At 39.2% G+C, this 18,728-nt stretch overlaps 1 pseudogene; it reads right to left on the bottom strand.

The window, feature by feature from the left end:
* The window catches only part of LOC122755060, a 79,295-nt pseudogene that overhangs the window by 26,570 nt on the left and 33,997 nt on the right, over positions 1-18,728 (bottom strand).

Here is an 18,728-nt window from a genome sequence, read left to right as displayed (position 1 = left end):
CTTTACAAATATCTCATTTTATCCTCACAAAACTCCAGGAGGTAGATGTAATTATTATCCCCACTTTACAGATAAGGAAACTGAGGCAGAGAGTAGTTAAGTGACTTGCCTAAGGTTACATAACTAGTAAATATATATTCAGCTATTATTACTATTAATTTTTTATGGAGGCCTTCTGGCTTTATATAATTTATTTCTGAACTATACATACTAGCTTCTTCTTGGATATATCAAACTGACTATCCCATAGATATCTCAAATTAAAAATGTCCAATGTAAAATTAATTATCTTTTCCCTAAAACTTCACCCCCTTCCATCTTTCCTATTACTGTCAAGGATACCAATATCCTCCCCATCACTCAACCTCACAAACTTGGTGTCATCCCTGATGCCTTAATTTTACTCAAGCCACAAATACAATCAATCCATTACCAATCTTGTCATTCTACTATAAAAACATCCTCTCACCCAAGTCCCCTTCTCTCCATTCACAAAGCCACAGCCCTAGTACGGTCTTCATCACCTCTTTCATGTGCTACTATTGTAGTAATAATAACTAATTTCCTTGCCTCAAATCTCTCCCCTCTCTAATCCATCCACCATTGGGCTGACAAGGTGATTTTCTCATCTAGTTCTATGTTACTCGACCCAACCCCTTGCTCAGTGAGTTTCAGTGGCTGCCATTATCTTCAAGATCAAATTTCTCTCTTTGGCAAGTAAAAATATTACCCAGACTCTTCCTATATTTCCAGTCTTCTTTTTTTTTTTTTTTGGCAAGGCAATGGGGGTTAAGTGACTTGCCCAGGGTCACACAACTAGTAAGTGTCAAGTGTCTGAGACCGGATTTGAACTCAGGTACTCCTGAATCCAGGGCAGGTGCTTTGTCCACTGTGCCACCTACTTGCCCCTTATTTCCAGTCTTCTTAAGCTTTACTCTCCTCCATACTCTCAAGGATCCAGCTACATTGGCCTAGTTTCTGTTCTGTGAACATGATACTCCATCTCATGACTTTGTTCCTTTGGACTCACTTTCCCCCCGGGTCTGGAATGCTCTCCCTCCTTACCTCCACCTCTTGGTATTCCAGGCTTCCTTCAAGATTCAGCTTAAATTTTACCTTCTGCAGAAGGCCTTTCCTTCCCTCCTCTTCTACCCACCTACCCACCTCAAATTAACTTCCATATACCATGACTATATCTTGTGAGAGGAAAACTACCCCTACTCAATTTTCCTGAACTCAGCAGAGAAGTGTCAAAAGCTCTTTTATTTCTTTCTCATGAGAAAGAGCACCATGAGCAGTGATTCAGTGTTGCAGCAAGCGAGTGCAAAGAATAGGAGCTTGCAAACTCCTTTTATCCTATTCCCTAATGCATGTTAAGTCCCTCCCTTGTTTGTCTGTTTTTGTGGGGCAATGAGGGTTAAGTGACTTGCCCAGGGTCACACAGCTAGTAAGTGTCAAGTGTTGGAGACCGGATTAGAACTCAGGTCCTCCTGAATCTAGAGCTGATGCTTTATCCACTGCGCCACGTAGCTGCCCCCCTTCCCTTGTTTGTCACTGGCCAGTTACTATAGAGTTACAATCTGATCCCGAAAGCTAGCAAATCAAAGGGCGCATTTAGAAAACCTATTTACGTAATTATTCAACTTCTTAACATCTAAACAATTTATAGTATTTCTCAATCCTTTGGTTTTGCATATTCTCCTCCCATTTAAGTCCTCTTCCACTCAGATTGTCTCATCTCACCATGTCCTGACATTATTTCTGGGAAATTATACCTTACTTAAGCTTGAGTTTTGAAACTTAAACCTCTTGCTTTACAAGTCCTTTTCCTTTTTGAGAGGATTCTAGAGCCTATTCTCACATCTTGTATCTACCTAGTTATTTACATGTTGTCTCCTCCATTAGAATGTAATCTCCTTGAGATCAGGGGCATATTTTCCTTTATGTCCCACAATACCTGGCACAGAATAATTGCTGGATAAATGCTTGATGACTGACTGAAATATCCCTTCCCCTTCCTCTACACATTTTAATGAAGATTAAAAAGGGAAAAAGTTAAGTACAACCAACGGATAGATTAATCTCATTTAACAGTATATACAATATTCCACATCCTCTGTAATGAAAGAAGGTGCATTTTCTCAAATCTAATGTAGGTTGGAACTGGGTTATTATTATAGAGTAAATTACTTATTGTAGTAGGTAGAGGTCCATCATCCATGTGAAAGGTTGTGTTCCACAACCACTCTATAGACCTTCAGGTAGGAGTGGAATTTAATGTCATGTTAGGCAGACACTAATCAGAAGGAGAGAGATAACAGAAGAGGGAAAATATCAATTCAAATAAAACGGTATCCATCAATTTCCTTCTAGAATCAGAAATTAGGTATGCTTTGCTTAGGTATATATGTGAGTGGGATATCTGTGTACAAATGTCCTTCACTAATGCCCTATTCTGATTCTTCATCCTGGTATGCAGATGACTCTGGCTTAGGGAAGGCTATTCCTAAAGAGGATATGGCATATCCTACCAAACTGAAAAGGCCCATCAATCATGGGCCTAATGATGGATAGTATGCCTGTCTAGCCAGGTTCAGAGAGTTCCATACACAGAAGATTGACTCTCAAGTGATTTTTAAAAATAGTCACAAAAACTCATAATAACTACTACAAAGACCCAAAGGGGTTGTGATATACATTGGTGGAGGGGACACTCGCCCCAATTTCCTTCAAGATTGACCTGAAACTAGAACTCCTAGCCAAGCCTCTCCAGATTCTTCCAAGCTGCTATTGCTCCCTCCTTCCAATTGTCTTATATTTACTTATCTATGTGTATGCTGCATTCTCTCAGTAGAATAGAAGGTCCTTGTGGACAGGGAATATTTCCTGCACAGAGGTCCTCCTGAATCCAAAGCTCAGGGATGGTGGATAGTATATCTCCTAGAGCAGGAATTCTTAACTTTTTGCTGTTGTTGTTCACCCTTTGTTTCGAAGAGGACCAATGATATCATGAGATGATGTCTGGACTTGCTCATGAATTGGATTTAAGTGAGGCAGGGTTGCATATTGTCCTAAGCTTCTCTCTCTCTTCCACAGTCATTGAATTCTAGTGACCAGATAAGAGTCAGGGTGCCATGGATGACCTTGGCATCTTCAATATCTAACCAAGCTCTAAGCACTCCACAGTACCTGCTTCAGTCACCTTTCTGGTTGTTGAAACAAATCATTCTCATCCTTCCATTCTCCTGGGGGTCTTCATGTAGTTGGGGTAGACATCCCCTTAACCCAATGATCAGTTTGATACATGTTAGTTACCTTCAACCTTGTTTTAGCCCATCTACTGAGGTGGCTTTACCAGGATATGTCAGCTACATGTGCTACAGTTTCTTGGAGCTACCCCTTAGTGGTGACCCCTTAACAGCACCCTCAGTCAGCATTTTAGTCACTAAATGGGTTTTTCCCCTTTCAGAGGATGCACAGATGTTCTTTTAAAAAATCCTGGTATGGAGATGACCCTCTCTTCCGGAAGGCTATTCCTAAAGAGGATATGATATATCCTACCAAAGATGCCCCAAGATGTCCTTTGATAGGGGTCTATTGGTCATATTGTCAGGTGTTTGTGTGATGGATCCCCTTACAAGTCTGGTGAAGCATATCAACCCCTTCTTAGATTAGATTGATGTCGTTTCTTTGTCCTTCATTCTCAAAGAGGACCATGCCATTGGGAAGGTGATGTCATGACTTGGAAGTGAATTGGATTTCAGTGAGTCAGGCCTGTACAAAGTCACCAGCCCCACTTTCTCCTCCAGAGCCATCTGGGTCCAGTAACAAGATATAGAACAGAGGGACAGCCAAGTGGCCCAGTGGATAAAGTACCAGCCCTGGATTCAGGAGGACTTGAGTTCAAATCTGTCCTCAAATACTTGATACTTACTAGCTGTGTGACCCTGGGCAAATCACTTAACCCTCATTGCCTGGCCAAAAAAATCTATATATCTATATAGAAAGATATCTATATCTATATTTATCTATATTGGTAGATAGATAGATAGATAGATAGATAGATAGATAGATAGATAGATAGATAGATAGATAGATAGATGTAGATCAGGACATCTGGGAATGGCTCCCTCTTAGATTAGATAAAACATTGAATAAAGACTTACTACATGTCAGCTGCTGGACTAAGTATTGGGATTACATATATAAGCAAAAAGTAAGTTATCCACAAGGATCTTACATTCTAACTGGGGAAAGACAATACATAAAGCTTTGGAAAGCACCATAGGGGCTGGGATCATGGCAGAAAAATAGTCAGGTTGTCAGGTTAAAAGTGAGCATTCCTAGGTTGGTACTTACTCCAATGGAGGTTCTGGGTAAGAATGCACCAATTGGAACCAAAGCTTGCAAGAGTAGAAGTATTGTTACCTTTGTGGGAGGACTTCTGGGACAGAGGAAGACAATTAATCTGGGACTGGGGACTGAATTGTTAGACATGAGTATGGCTGGCCTGGGAATTTCTTCAAATAGAAGTTGTGGAGAGGAACTTTGCTAATTGGCATATGAGGGCACAGGAATAATGTTAAATACATAAAAATAAAATATGTAGGATTACAAAGTAAATCAATTATACTGAAATGGAATTATTAAAATATATTTAAAAAAGAAACAAGTTCATGGAATTTCTGTCTAGAGTTTGTTGCCTTTCTCCCCAACCCCTATGAGTTTTAAAGAATGTATTATTTAGGAACATCTGGACTAGCAGTAATGTATATTTGATTCATTGCCTGAACAAGTAGCTACCAACTTACTTTCAAATAATTATTTCTTGATATTACTTTTGCCTTATTATATCCTTAGGGGTCATTTTAAAGAATTATATGGGGAAGAAGCTCATTCTATATTACAAATGAACAGAAACTCTGGACTACATTAATATGTTAAAAAAATTACTTCTAAATTATGATGAAAGTGTCTACCAGGAGCAATGGCATTCCTTTCTACTGGATGGAAGGGGTAAGTTCTCAGTTCACCTCCTGAGCTTTCCTCTTTTGGGGAGGGTTTTTTTTGCCCCAGGGAATCTTATAATTGATGTCTGTGAAAAGTCTCCCTTTTCTTTCACCTATAAGCAGAGGGCCTTGTTATCTTACTTGTAGTTAATTCATGTTAGGGGCTTGGGAGTGGAGAATAAATGGTAAGATATAGAGACACACAAGAACAGAGAGAAGAGATGTTTTCTCACCCTTCAAAATCCACAATGATTCAAAGACTTGGGTCTTTTTATTTTGTTTTTTTAAAAAGAAATATTTACCATGGGGATGCAGTGCATGAGTGAGTAAATAATCACTCTACAGCACAAGATGTAATCAGAGTTACTTGGGTCAAAAAGAAGAATGCAGTGTAGACAATTTTGTACAGGAGATTACATTTTTAATTTAAAACTTCAGCATATGCTTGTTCTGCATGAAAGCCCGCTGTAGAGAGTCCCAGTTACTACTAATTGATTTAAACCTCAGATCTCAGTAGGAACTCACAGATGTTAACTGCTCATTGATGCACTAAAACTTCCTAAGTTTCTCACAAAAGGTTCAGAGTAATTGCTAAATGTCTCCTAGACGCCCAAGGATTAGATGAAGCTGTTACTTTGGGAGGTGTTGCATAGCAGTGGCTGATGTTGGACTTAAAAGTCAATTAGGTAAGAAATGTCTTCTTATTGGTTTGGGGCATTTTGGGGATGAATATTCAGCTGAGTAGAATAAGTAATTTTAATGTAATTCAACCTAACAAACATTTATTAAGCACCTACTCAGTGCAAGGAACTCTGCTATATGCTGATGATGCAAAGACAAAAACTAAAAACTAAGCAACAACCCCTCCCTCAAGGAGCCTCCAGTCTACTGTGGGATGCAACATGTACACAAGTAAATAAGAAATAACCTTTCTTTCCTACCTACCTTCCTTCCTTCCCTCCTTCCTTCCTCCCTCCCTCCTTCCTTCTTTCCTTCCCCTCTTTCCTCCCTCCTTCCTTCCTTCTCTCTTTCTTTCTCTTCCTCTCTCCCTCTCTGATGTTCTTCTTTCCTTCCCTTCATCATCCTTTCCTTCCCTCCTTTCTTCCCTTCACCCTTCCTTTCTTCCTTCCCTATTTTCCCCTCCTTTCCTTCTTCCCTTTTTCCTTCTCCTCTTCCCCTTCCTTCCTTCCTTCCTTCCTTCCTTCCTTCCTTCCTTCCTTCCTTCCTTCCTTCCTTCCTTCCTTCTTCCTTCCTTCTTTCTTTCCTCTCTCTCTCTCTAATCCAGGCTGGAAGTGCATTGACTACTCATGGGTACTTAGAAAAAGCCTTATGTAGGAGATGGCACCTGAACTATGCTGTGAAGGAACCTAGAGGTAGAGGTTGAATAAAAATGAAAATCAAATAACTCTAATTATAGAGAATATGACTATACACAGAGAGAGCAGTGACCTAAAAGCAGAGTACTGGATCTAAACAGAGAGAGTCTGTTGATGGCTTTGCCTTCCTTTGCGATTGTGGACTAAGAACTTCCAAGCAATGCCTCAGTTTCTTTTTCTGGAAAATAAGTTTTGTTGAAAGCAAAGTTATAGTCACTATCTCAAGGGTTGCTTTAGGAGGAAAGGAGATGTGAATAAATATACAATATTACTTTTTGGTTTCCCTAGTTCTGATAAAAACTAATTATTTTTAAGAATTCTCTTTGCCTTGATCATCAAAACTGAAGAGTTCTCCTTCTGGCACTATATAAGAAGCCATTATAAAGCTAAGGAAAAATAATACCATTTCAAAAAGACAGTACTTGGAGATGAAAGTAATATATGATTTATATTGTTATTGAGGAAAAGATTGTTAAATACCCTTTTGTTTAAAATAGAAACCAGAAACCATCCAGAGACATTTTCCCTGAGAAACTGGAATCATAATTGTGTATCCTTGGGCAAATGAATCCATCATTAGAATTGTAGCACTCATGCCCAAGGTTTCCTACAAAATAAGATAAAGAAACATAATCTCTGCCCAGTGAGAACATATATCCTAAAATAGGAAATTACAATATGACTAAATATGATCTAGATACAAATGGGCTCAGGAACCTAAGGAATGTACAAGGTCAGTAATTAGCATCATGCTTTCACACTGCTATTGGTACAAGGATTTTATGTGGTCAAAGATGAGAAGAGAATTGTGAGTGAGTTGGAATCAGAGGGCTTGGTCAATTCAAGTGATGGGGTAGGGAATTTGTTTCCTAATTTTTCAAGAGGGAAATTAGTATCAAACTATAAGATTGAAAAGATCTTACCTCAGAGAAAATTAAGAAAGTCAAAGGAAGATTAAGGCTTTAGTATCAGAAAATAGTAAGTATGGCAAGGTGGATAGAGAGCCAGCCTTGAAAGTCAGAAGGACCTGTGTTCAAGTTCTATTTCTGACATATGTGATCTTTGTGACCAAGGACAAGTAGTGGTAGTAGTAGTGGTGGTGGTGATGGTGTAGGGCAGCTAGGTAGCTCAGTGGATATCCAGTCAGAAAAACCAGAATTCAAATCTGACCTAAGATACTTCCTAGCTGTGTGACCTTGAACAAATCACTTAACCTCTGCCTGCATAAAAACTGGAGAAGGAAATGGCAAACCACTGCAGTATCTTTGCCAAGAAAACTCCATGAAGAGCATGAAAATGCTAAAGAGACATGATATTGAAAAGATGTGCCCCTCAAGTAAAAAAGGCCTGGAGTGTTTTGTCTATGGTGTCACAAAGAGTTGGACACAACTCAACAACAACATTTATGCAGTGCTTACTATGTGCTAAGTACTGTGCTAAATACTTTACAATTATTATTTCATTTGAACCTCTCAGTTCCTTAGGACAGGGTGAAAGGAGAGAGAGAATAGAATAAACAGGGGTGGGGAATAGGATGGAGGGAAATACAGTCAGCAATAATAACTTTGAAAAAAAATCTTTGAAGGAAGTTTCTTTGATAAAGGCCTTATTTTTTCAAACATATAGAGAACTGAGTTAAATTTATAAAAAAATGAGCCATTCCCCAATTGATAAATGATCAAAAGATATGAAAAGTTTCAGATGAAGTAATCAAAGCTATCTATAGTCATATAAAAATGCTCTAATTCACTATTGATTGGAGGGCTACAAATCAAAACAATTCTGGAGTATTACCTCACACATATTAGATTGGCAAATAGGACAGAAGAGGAAAATGAGAGATATTGGAGGGGATGTGGAGAAAATGAGAAATGAATTCACTATTGCTGAAGTTGTAAACTGACTCAGTTCCTCAGAATTCTCTAATATTATAAGTTGCAGAGCAGGTATAGGAGTTTTCTACATCAATAAAATCACAGGTGGGCAGCTAGGTGGTGCAGTGGATAAAGCACCAGCCTTGGATTCAGGAGGACCTGAGTTCAAATCTGGTTTCAGACACTTGACACTTACTAGCTGTGTGACCCTGGGTAAGTCACTTAACCCTCATTGCCCTGAAAAAAAAATCACAGGTTCAGGTTAAGGGAAAAAACCCAGAAATTATGTGACAGTCATTTTGTCTGTCTTTTCTTAGCATGAATGGAGGAATCTGGGTATGCGGAACAGGTACCCTTAGGAACAATAATTGGACCTCAACCCTTCTAGTTGGTCTTGATGTGTGTGCTACTCTGATGAACATAGGATGGGGTCTTGGGCTCTGAACAAAACAAGCCAATTTACTTAAAACCAGAGATACCATTTAATTCCACAAATACTTATTAAATGCCTGTGTGAAAGGAACTGTCCTAGGTGCTGGAGATAGAAAGAAAAACCACTCCTGAGAGTTCACCTCACCTCAGAGTTCACATTCTATTGTCCACATAATATATGGATAGGTAAATAAATAGAAGAGAGCTTGAGGATGGAGAGAAGACTAAAAGTTAGTAGTATTGAGAAAGTTTCTATAGGAGATGAATTGAGAAAGGAAATAAAGGATTTTCAGAGGCAAAGGTGAGAAGGGAGGGAATTCCTAGCATGGAGAACCATCTGTCTGAATGAACGTATGATCAATGAATGAATGAATGAATGAATGAAATGAGTGAAAATACATTAAGTTATTACTATGTACAATATACTGTACAACACAAATTCAAGTATACAAGACAGTCCCTATTGATGTCTTCCCCTTCTAATAGAAGAAATCAACATATATAGGGGACAAATATTTGGAAAGTGATGGGGTAAGGGAGGAATTGAGGGTTCTTAGAGATGTTTTGGTAGGTCTGGGACCAGGTAAGATAAGGTGAAAACTCACCAATTAGAGCCCAGTGTACCAGTAGCTGGAGACAGACTTGTAGGGGAGGAGTCAAGGAGAATACTGGAGTATAGGCAGCCTGACTCAGAGAAGGCCATGAAAACTGACAATATTAAGACATAGAGGCAGAGATAGAATGTCTGAAATAGAGAATAACAAATAGGTTAGTTTGACTGGAGTGTAGAATATATACAGGGTAATAATGTGATATGTCTGGAAGGATTAGCCAGAAGGTCTATTAGTGTCCTGGAGAGGAATTTCTACTTTATCCTACAGTAAACAGGAAGCTATCAAAGAATGCTTTTGAACAGGGGTGACATTGTCACACCTATGTCTCTGGAAGGCTGTTTTGGCAGCAATGGGGAGCACAGTTGTTGTTGTTGGTCCTTCATTCTTGAAGACCAATAACATCACTTGGGTGATGTCTTGGCTTATACCTGAATTGTATTTAAGCGAGATAGATATGTGCAAAAAATTTTGTCAGTCTCATACTGTCCTCCAGCATCATCAAAATCCAATGGCAAGGGGGTGGCTAGGTGGTGAAGCAGATAAAGCACTGGCCTGGATTCAGGAGTACCCAAGTTCAAATCCGGCCTCAGACACTTGACACTTACTAGCTGTGTGACCCTGGGCAAGTCACTTAACCCCCATTGCCCCACAAAAAAACCCCCAAAACAAACAGACAAAAATCTAATTGCAAGACAAATGTCAAGATGACTGAGGATGGCCTGGGATGAAGTTGGTGACCTTGGCTTTTCTAAATTAAGGTTTTTCCCAGGTCTCAGTTTGTCTGAGGCAAAGCCCATTTAGTGATTAAACTCCAAATAAGAATTAAGACAAAAGAATAGAAAGGGAGAGATACAGGGAAACCTATGAGAGGATGTTAGAATAATGCAGGTGAGAAGTGATGAAGGACTGAATGGGGATGGTGGCCTTGTGAGTAGAAAGAAATGGATGGATGTGAAAGATATTGTGGGGGTAGAATGGACAAGATTTGACTACTGATGGATATGAGGAGTATGAGGGAGAGGAAAGAGTTGATTATGTTTCTATGAACTGGAGTGACTAGAAGCATTGCTGTCCTCAACAGAAACTGGACAGTGTAGAGGAGGAGGTAGTTTTAGGTAGAAAGATAATGAGTTCCCCTTTTTTGGACAAAAAAATCCCTTTGCTGCTTACCTGATCAATAAGCCATCCTGACACAAGGTCACCAGGCATGAAGGCAGGCAGCTGGAGGTGCTTAGCTGGAGCCCAGGCAAGCTCTGTTCCCTCCCTGAAGGGCAGAGAAACAGTTGCATGAGGGGAGATCGAGATTGAAAGGTCCTTGCATACAGACCTAGGATCTTCTTCCCTGTAAGTGACTTCATCACTTGCAGCATTTCCTCACATACATGCCTGGCCCATGGATCAGATCTTGGGAGCAATATATTAAGTTTCCTAATTTTAAAATTTCCAGCGATCTGAACCCTAGATTACAGTATAACTTCTAGACTGTATATGAACAGTTTTGCTGATGAATTTAAAATGCCACTAATATTAGGGCACTATAGTTACAAACTGCTTTCAAATGCATTATCTTAGAGTGTATGCAATGAGCTGACCCAAATTACTTTTTTGGAGGATGTTTTAGATTTGTTTCCCCTTTACAGTTATGGACTATATACATTACCTACCTTTGAGCAGGCAGCAATGTCTATGAGAGCAGTGTGGTGGAGAGAGCCTTGAATTTAAAATCAAATATTACCTCCCCTTCCTTGTTACCTGTGTATATTAATGCTTATAATGTTACTATGTGCCAGGCAGTGTGTAAAGCACTTGGGATACCACAGAAAGGCAAAAACATGGTCCCTGCTCTCAAGGAGATCACATAATAATAGAGTGGGACCTTGAGTAAGTTAATGGGTCTCAGTTTCTTCATCTACAAAATGAAGGGTTTGGGTCAGATGGTTTTTAAGATTCTCTCCAATTACATGTTGGGAGGCAGCTTTGTACTGCCCTCTTCCCCCCAAATCACTGAATGCTCTTGGGAACAGATAGAACTCTGAATTTAGAATCAGAAAGACTTAGGTTCAAATCCTGTCTCTGTTACTTATGACCTGTGTGACATTTGACAAGTCATGTAATCTTCTTAGGTCTCAGTTTTTTCATTAATAAATTAAAAGAGGTAAAAGGTTGGACTCAGTGGTCTCTGAGGTATCTTCTAGCTCAAGATCCATGATCCTATTACCTGTGTTTCTTTTCTTTTTTCCTTTTTTTTTTTTTTTTTTGGGTAAGGCAATTGGGGTTAAGTGACTTCCCCAAGGTCACACAGCTAGTTAAGTGGCAAGTGTCTGAGGCCAGATTTGAACTCAGGTCCTCCTGACTCCGGGGCCAGTGCTCTATCCACTGCACCACCTAGCTGCCCCAACCTCAGTGTTTCAATGTGATTTATATTATTTACTTTTGTCAGAGAGGCAGGATTATATAAAGGCAATAGAGGAGATTGTTTCAGGAAGAGAACTAGACTCTGAGCCAAAAAAAAAAGTCTCATTATGCCAATCATTAGCTTTGTAGTTGTTTGTCCTTTGTTTTGTTTTGTTTTTTTGTTTGTTTTTGGTGAGCCAATTGGGGTTAAGTGACTTGCCCAGAGTCACACAGCTAGTAAGTATCAAGCGTCTGAGGTCGGATTTGAATTCAGGACCTCCTGAATCCAGGGCTGGTGCTTTATCCACTGTGCCACCTAGCTTCTCCCCTGTCCTTTGTTTTTGAAGAGGACCAGTGACATCATTGGGTGATGTTCTTATTTGCTCATGAATTGGATTTAAGTGAGGCAGAGTTGCATAAAATTGTCAGCCTCACTCTCTCTTCTGGAGTCATCAAAGTCCAGAGGCAAGAGTCAGAATGACTGGAGATGGCCCAGGATGAAGTCTTGGCACCTTTAATGGCTGACCAAACTCTAAATGTTCCACAGCACCTGTTTTAGGAGCGTTTGTGGCCTTTGGAACAATTTGTTCTCATCTGCCCATTCCAACTGGGAGAAGTTTTCTTCTGTTAATCATTCCCCTAATTCACTGAGTCTGTCGGTTACCTTCAACCTGGTTTAGCCCATCTGCCTAGATGGTTTTACTGAGGTGTTACTGGGGTGTGGCCACTGAGTACCCTATACCTTCTTAGAGTCACATGTGAGAGTTGGGTGGCAGGTGGATACCAAAGGTAGATGAACAGTCCTGAAAAGTACTGGGCAAGCCCTCACACCAGAGATGCTAATCCTCTCTGAATACCTCCCCCTCCTCATTAGCCTTGTATTTTGGTGGTAAATAACAACCTTTCTGAGCCTCAACTTGTCTATTAAATGGGCATCTTAATGTCCCCTCTACCCATCTCATAGGGTTGTAAATTTCCAATATAATGCATTTGGGTTTTTTTTTTAATTAAAATTTTCTCTCCCTTTTTTTGCAGGGCAATGGGGGTCAAGTGACTTGCCCGGGGTCACACAGCCAGCAAGTGTCAAGTGTCTGAGGCCAGACCAGAACTCAGGCACCCCCGATTCCAGGGCCGGTGCTCCATCCACTGTGCCACCCAGCTGTCCCTTCTCTCCCTCTTAATTCTCCCTTCACATTGAATCTAAAAGAGGCAAAAAACCCCTTCATAATAAATATGCATATTCCAGAAAGATACATTCCCACATTCACCACATTTAAAAATAGAGGTCTTATTATATATTTTAAATCTACCATATCTCTGGAAGAGGTGGGAAGCATGTTTCATCTTCAGTCCCCTGGCACTATGGTTTATCAACACATTGATCAGAATTCTAAAGTCTTTCAAAGTTGTTTTTCTTAATAGTGTTGTTGTCATTGTATAAATAGTCCTCCTAGGTTTGCTCACTACACAAATTCTGAAACAACACATTTAAAAGCACTTTGTAACTATAAAGTCCCATATAAGAGCTATTGTTATTAATGTAGTGGAAATTCCCCATCTATGCTCCAGGATATATTTCTGTCTGAGATCCCTTTAGTTAAGGAGCAAAAATGAGGTACTTGGTATTTTAAAACAAAAGAAAACCCAATGTGTCATAAGCATGAAAATGTCACACAGAGCACTCTATTATGAAATCAAGAAAATGCCAGCCTTGTGTGGTAGTATATTACTCCATGTTTGAAATTCCCAGCCTTAACAGTAATCAGACTGAAGTCTCTAATTAATGTCTGCCTCCAAGATCAGTTTAGCAGCCTGTACAGCATGCAAAGTGATGCTACTGAGAAAGTCTTTCTGTACTCCAATACACCCTTCACTTGGCTGCCAAAGTTTTTTTCCTAAACTACTGGTCTGACTATAACTCAATGAATTCAGTGACTCCCTATTACCTCCATGATAAAATATTAATTTCTTTCTTTGGCATTTAAAGTTCTTTCTTTCTTTCTGCTTCTTCTTCTTCTTCTTTTTTTTTTTTTTGGTGAGGCAACTGGGGTTAAGTGACTTGCCCAGGGTCACACAGCTAGTAAGTGTTAAGTGTCCGAGGCTGGATTTGAACTCAGATCCTCCTGAATCCAGGGCCAGTACTCTATCCACTGTGCCACCTAGCTTCCCCTAAAGCTCTTTCTAACCTTGTTCCTTTTCCTTTTCAAATCTTCTTATGCTTTACTTCCTTCTATATACCTTTTTTTTCCTATTCTCTTTAAATATATATATATATATATTTATATATATATATAAATAATTTGCCCCCAATGACAGGTCAAAACAATTTTATAACATTTTTTAAAGTTTTGAGTTCCAAATTCTATTCTTTCCCCCCCCCCGCCCCCGCCATGGTAATAATAAAAATGACAGGGCAGCTAGGTGGCACAGTGGATAGAGCACTGGCCCTGGAGTCAGGAGGACCTGGGTTCAAATCCGGCCTCAGACACTTAACACTTACTAGCTGTGTGACCCTGGGCCAGTCACTTAACCCCAATTGCCTCACTAAAAAAAATGACAATTCTTTCATAAACTCTTTTTCTTTTTTTCTTTCTTTCTTTCTTTCTTTTTCTTTTCTTTTTTTTTTTTTGTGAGGCAATTGGAGTTAAGTGACTGGCCCAGGGTCACACAGCTAGTAAGTGTTAAGTGTCTGAGGCCGGATTTGAACTCAGGTCCTCCTGACTCCAGGGCTGGTTCTCTATCCATGGCACCACCTAGCTGCCCCCATAAACTCTTTTTTTTTTTTTTGTGGGGCAATGGGGGTTAAGTGACTTGCCCAGGGTCACACAGCTAGTAAGTGTCAAGTGTCTGAGGCTGGCTTTGAACTCAGGTACTCCTGAATCCAGGGCCAGTGCTTTAACCACTGCGCCATCTAGCTGCCCCCCCCCCCATAAACTCTTAATGTAGCTACACCTGTGTATTTGCTCTTTCTCACACAGAACACTCACTCCATCTCCTGCAACCATTCATTGGCACTAGATGTCCCCCATGCTCTTCCTCCTCACTTCTGTTCCTAACTTCCCCAGACCCCTACCTTCTCCAGGAGGCCCTTCCGAGTTCTCCCCAAGATTGAGTGCCTTCTCTCACAATACTTTCCATCTACTCTGTTTATGTCTTGTATGTACATAGTTTGCATGTTGACACCTCCATTAGAATGAATGCTTCTTGAGAAGGCAGAGAGTGTCTCTCCCCCCCTCTTTTGGTGTGTTCCCAGTGCTTAGCACAATGCCTGACACATAGTAAGCATTGAATAAATGCTTTTTGACTGATTGATGCCAAGATTTGTCTGGTGGCCTCAGGAAGCTAAAGTTGAAGCAAAGAAATCTCATGCTGATCTCAATCAACAAGCATTTATCAAGTGCCTCCCTAACATGCCAGACATTGTGCTGTGACACATAGGACCTGGGGATAAAAAGACAAAAGATGAACAGTCCTTGCCCTCCAGGAGGTAGACAATGGAGGATGGATGCAGGTCTAAACACACAAACTATATACTTCCAAAGAGACTCTTCCCTACCGAACTGATCTTTGCCTCAATTTCTTTTCTCTTCCTAGAAATAAGACTTTTAAGCCCAGGCTGGGATTGTTCCTAGAGTAGCTCCTTTTTGTGGAAGTGTCAGGGAAAAAACTGCCATTGTTGTCAAAACTGACTTATTGAACCATTAGGGAAAGTACCTGCTTATCTTGGACTCATGGATGTTCATGCAGCTTTCACTTTTCATTTTCTGAGAACATATTTTCCTTCAAGCAGTTATCATCAAGACTGGCCACTGCACAAAAGAATCTAGGGATTGCTAAACTTTCTGGAGGGACTGCCTCATTATTTTTGGTCTGATATCCTAGGACTTACCCTAGACCTCATCAAAAGGTGCTGTGAGAATTTGTGGATGTCTTTTTTATATACCTGGGAGAGACTTTGGACTCTTTTTTTTTTTTAATAAACCTTTTTATTTAAAGTTTTGAGTTCCAAATTCTATCCCTCTTTCCCTCCCTACCCTCCTCCCTCCCTGCGGCAGTAAGCAATGAGATCTAGGCTATACATGTGCAATTATGTAAAACAGTCCCATATCAGTAATTTTGTATAAGAAAACTTGAATAAAAGGAAAAGAATAAATAAATAGCATGGTTCAATCTGTGTTCAATCAATACCACTTCTTTCTTTGAAGGTGGATAGTATGCTTCATTATTAGTCCTTTGGGATTGTCTTGGATCATTGTATTGCTGAGAATAGTTAAGTCATTCACAGTTCTTCATCAAACAATATTGCTGTCACTGTGCACAACATTCTCCTGGTTCTGTTCACTTCACTATACATCAATTCATATAAGTCTTTCCAGGCCTTTCTGAAATCATCCTGCATGTTATTTCTTAGAGCACAATAATTTTCACATATGGAGAGGAGAACAATTTATGACCAAACAAGAGACAGAGAATATTATGAAATGCAAAATGGATGATTTTGATTACATTTAATTAAAAAGTTTTTGTATAAACAGAAGCAATGCAGCCAAAATTAGAAGGGAAGCAGAAAACTGGGAAACAATTTTTATAGCCAGTGTTTCTGATAAAGGCCTCATTTCTAAAATATATAGGGAACTAAATCAAATTTACAAGAATGCAAGTCATTCTCCAATTGAGAAATGGGCAGTGGATATGAACAGGCAGTTTTAAGATGAAGAAATCAAAGCTATCTATTGCCATATGAAAAATGCTCTAAATAACTTTTTTTTTTTTGCCTGGGCAATGGGGGTTAAGTGACTTGCCCAGGGTCACACAGCTAGTAAGTGTTAAGTGCCTGAGAGTGGATTTGAACTCAGGTCCTCCTGAATCCAGGACCAGTGCTCTTTCCACTATGCCACCTAGCTGCCCCTACTAATGCATTTTTAGTGGAGTTGTGAACTAATACAACCATTTTGAAGAGCAATTTGGAATTATGCCCAAAGGGCTATGGGACTGTGCATACTCTTTGACCCAGTAATACCATTACTAGGTTGGTATCCCAAAGAGATCAAACTAAAGGGAAAAGGATGCACACATACAAAAATATTTATAGCAGCTCTCTTTGTGGTGGCAAAGAATTAGAAATCGAGGGAATGCCCATCAATTGGGGAATGGCAAAACAAGTTGTGGTATGTGAATGTAATGACATACTATTGTGCTGTAAGAAAATGATGAGCAAGCAGATTTCAGAAAAAGCTTGGCTCTTCTCAACAGTGCAATGATCCAAGACAATTCCAAAGAACTCATGATGGAAAATGTTTTCCATATCCAGAAAAAAGAACTGTGAAATCTGGATGCAGATTGAGCCATACTATTTCTACTTTCTCTTGGTGTTTTTTTCTTTTTTGAGGTTTTTCACTTGTGTTCTGATTCTTCTTTTACAACGTGACTAATGCAGAAATATGTTTAATGTGATTGTACATATATAACCTATATCAGATTGTTTTCTGTCTTGGGGAGGGGGGAGGGAAGAGAGAAAGGGAGAAAAATTTGGAACTAAAAATCTTATGAAAACAAAAGTTGAAAACTATCTTTACATGTAACTGGAAAATAATAAAATACTTTTTATGATTAAAAAATATAATACAATCATACCACAGCTTGTTTAGCCATTCCCCAATTGATGAGCATTCCTTTGATTTGAAACTTTGGACTCTTAATAGCAATTCTTAACCCTGTCTTTCCCCAACTAGGGGTTAACCTTCTATTTGAAAGGCAAAATCCTTTAATGGATTGTTTGGCCTCAATGTGCCTGGTCTTGTGAAGCTACTACATGAACTTGTTCATCATTTTCTCCAACACTGGAGGGGATATGTAAAAATAAAGACACTAATAGTACACCAGCACATTGTTGGTGAAGCTGTGAATTAGTACAACCATTTTGGAAAATAATTTAGAATTATTCAAATAAAGTGGCTAAACTATCCATAAGCTTTGACTCAGAAATTCTACTGTTAGGACTGAGCCCAAAGGATCAGTAATATTCCATTACATTCATGTATCACATTCCCCTAATGGGCAGGTATCCACTTTGTTTCCAGTTCTTTGATACCACAAAAAGTATTGCTAAAAATATATTGGTGAAAATGAGATGTGTCTCAATTGGGGAAAGATTAAATAAACTGTGTTACATGAATGTTCTGGAATATTACAGATCTGTAAGAAATGATGACTATGATAAACACAAAGAAGCATGGAAAAGCTTATATGAAGTGATGCAGAATGAAGCAGAGCCAAGAGAACAATTTGCCCAGTGATCATGGTAATGTAAATAGAAAGAACTATCACCATAAAACAAATGATAGTGACTGTTGCAAAATTTAACAAACAACCAAACTTGGTCAAAAAAAAAAATGAGAAATCTTTTTACTCCTTGGGTGTAGAGGATGGCATATGTTATCGGATGATTATTTTTTAATATATTGATTGTTTTACTGAAATTTTTCCTCTTCCTCTTTTAAAAAAATCTCTGTTATAAGGGATGGCTCTTTGGTAGGGGGTGAAATAAAGGGGAAATTTAGAGAACTGAAGGCTTTCCATAAACTGGGGCCTTATTACATGGTACCTATCTAGCCTTATTTTATGCTGTTTCCTTTGGGAAAAGTTTATCCTTAGGATGTACTTCCAGCTCCAAAGTGTTATGATTTTATATTCTGTTATATTGAGTTCCCTGTGTTGTCTATGGTTTAAAAGAAAAGATACATACACATCAGATTTAATGAAGCAATCAAAAACACATGCTTGCTGCCTTGGCTTGCAAAAAAGGACAAAGAACAGCTTTCTGAAAATTTTAGAAAATTTTTTATTGGCCAACCAAGATGATAATGGAATCTCTTTTAAAAAGTCAGTGATTCCTTTAACAAAGTTTCTATATTCCAAAATTCATTATGGGAAGCTTATCAGTTTATGGTGGGTGTAAGCTTGATGCTGAGGCAGTGTTGGTGTCCTGAGATCTAATTGTTCATTGTACTGCCCATTGAATGCAGAGAG

Source organism: Dromiciops gliroides, chromosome 4 (genome assembly GCF_019393635.1).
Source record: "Dromiciops gliroides isolate mDroGli1 chromosome 4, mDroGli1.pri, whole genome shotgun sequence".
In the NCBI taxonomy this organism is placed as follows: Eukaryota; Metazoa; Chordata; class Mammalia; order Microbiotheria; family Microbiotheriidae; genus Dromiciops; species Dromiciops gliroides.
This window is presented reverse-complemented; position numbering and strand designations above follow the sequence as displayed.